Here is a 2,517-nt window from a genome sequence, read left to right on the forward strand (position 1 = left end):
CAGGCGTCGCTTACTTAAACAGAGCCTTCAAATGGGCAACAATGATTAGTGTAACAAGGGTTTAGTCTTGTCAGCATATCTTTATTTTAAGTTCAGGTCAGCACGTGAACACATCAAAGTGATTCATAACTAGGTTTTTTTTTTTTTTTTTTTTTTTTTTCTGCCTGTCCCATTTGGTTCTTTAGCCGTCAGAATTGTTGTCTGAAGACCAACAAGGATACCCAATGGATTTATTTTGCCAAATGGATCATCATGGCATTGCCGTATTGGTCCATTTGATCGACCTTTGTTTTTATTATTTATTTTATTTTATTTTCAGTTGTTACAGACGGGACAGACATGAGTGAGGGATAGGAAAGGGAGAAAGAAAGAGGAAGGAAAAGAAAAACAGAAGGGGAGAGGGACAGTGAGAAAGGGGGGAAAAAAAATATCTCCGGGATCACCTGTTGAGAGAAAAAGAATAGAAAACAAACAAAAAAAACAAAACAAAACAAAGCAACATACTATACACAACACCATCGCATTAATCTACCTAAGTGTAAACAGCAGTAAATACTAAATATTGAATGTTGTTGTGCAGCACGCAGGACAGACAGCGCACAATGTGCTTTGAAGTAGCAGCCAATAGAGGTGTGATTTAAGTCTACAAACAGTGAACACCTGTGTGCACACCTGTGTGGATCGGCGCGCTTGTATTCAAATGGTTTCCCCATGTAATGGTCTGCAAGAGGGTGTAGAGAGCCATAGCCCCGTCCCCCAGGGCATGAAGCAGGCATGGAGGAGATCCAGGCCCCAGACATCCAGAGGTCCCAGAGTGCAAGAGCCCAAGGAGGACCACCGGAGGGGCATCCGTGCCACCTTCATGGGAAGGGCTGAGCATAACTAGGTTTTTAACGAGACGTACAGTAAACATTTCCTTGGAATTTATTTTAAAATATGCACTGTGAACACTAGGTGGCAGTGTGGGACAATGACTGGATGTCATTAGATATAAGTGAGCCTCGGTCTTTAAATCTGTGACATTCCTGCTTTTATTTGAACAGGCTGCTCTTCCCACTTCTCCAACAATCTTCTTCCCGGCATCAACTACTCATTTTAACAAGTGAAAATGAAAATGTGAGTATGAGGCACTTCGGCTACGTTCACACTGCAGGTCTTAATGCTCAATTCCGATTTTTTGATCAAATCCGATTTTTTTGTCTTCACCGGTGCTGATAATCGGCGTCTGTCGTGTCAGTGACGTAAAAGACAGATTTAATGCAACATGACCATCAAACAGCAGTCGCTTTCTGAAACATCAGATATGTATCGGATTCAGCACCACATACGAAAGCGACCCAGGTCGGATTTGAAAATATCGGATTTGTGCCGTTCACACTGTCACACCATGATCGGATATGGGTAACATAGGGTCAGGAAAGTCGGATTTGATGTGCTTTCGCCTGCAGTGTGAACGTAGCCTAAGAGACCAAAAAAAAAAAAAAAGGCTTTCCAAGAAATTTGAACTCTTCCGGTTTTTGGTTTATTACCTAAAAACAACCAGACTGAATGTTGCTGGTTGCAAAACCTCCCATGCCTCCAGCAGATCATATCGACATATAAAACACCATAAGACTTTATTTTTCCCTTAAAGACCTCCAAGAGTCATACCCGCTCCACTATGTCATCTCCCCACAGCAAAGGTTAAAAAGCAGCACTCAAAGAATCACAGTTATATTTGTTTATTACCAGATGATTGCACACAGGTTTCTAGCTGTACAGCAGGAACAGAACTTGGACATAAGGTAAGAAATTAAGGGATAAAAGATTATCCTGTGAGTATACATCACTCTACCTTTCGCTCCAAAGCACATACACACACAGTGTGTGAAATGATTTGTATAATAAATATGCATACCGGTTTCATGTTTCCCAGTTACAGTGTAATCAAAATGAACATGTAGATAAGTAACATACACTGGAGGATATCTGAGCTGGGTAGTTTGTTGAACCAGAAATACATGCACAAGCAGATAAACATAAAAAAAATCAGCTGTAGCACAAATTTAAATAAAGCCCCATCTAACAGAAGCCTGGTGTCTTACTGCAAAGTGCTCCACGCTCAAGTGCAAAAATAAAGAATCTAAATGAAGAGCTTCAAACACACAGACACACAAATGTGTACTTCTGTAAAAACAAAACAAAACATAGGAAGCAGGTCATTGTTATTAACTTTATAAATACTCCCCGTCAGCTACAGTCACACAAAATCAAAAGCATGTGGTTATCTTCCTGCGTCCAGACTGCTGGGAGCAGTAAGGCTCATCACATCTTCCAGTTTGTGTCCACTCCGTAGCCGCGCTGTACTGTTTCCATCAGGGATGCTGCATCAGAGCTGCAACGCACGTCCATCTTCCTCTTTACATGTCAGCAAAATGAGGTGTACAAATACAGCTCCTCCCTACCACACCAAAAACTACAACACAGTTTAAAAGAGCATCCTGGTTTAAGTCTTTTCTGTAATAATATACATCGTCT

Source organism: Neolamprologus brichardi, chromosome 9 (genome assembly GCF_056152115.1).
Source record: "Neolamprologus brichardi isolate AB-2024 chromosome 9, ASM5615211v1, whole genome shotgun sequence".
NCBI lineage: Eukaryota > Metazoa > Chordata > Actinopteri > Cichliformes > Cichlidae > Neolamprologus > Neolamprologus brichardi.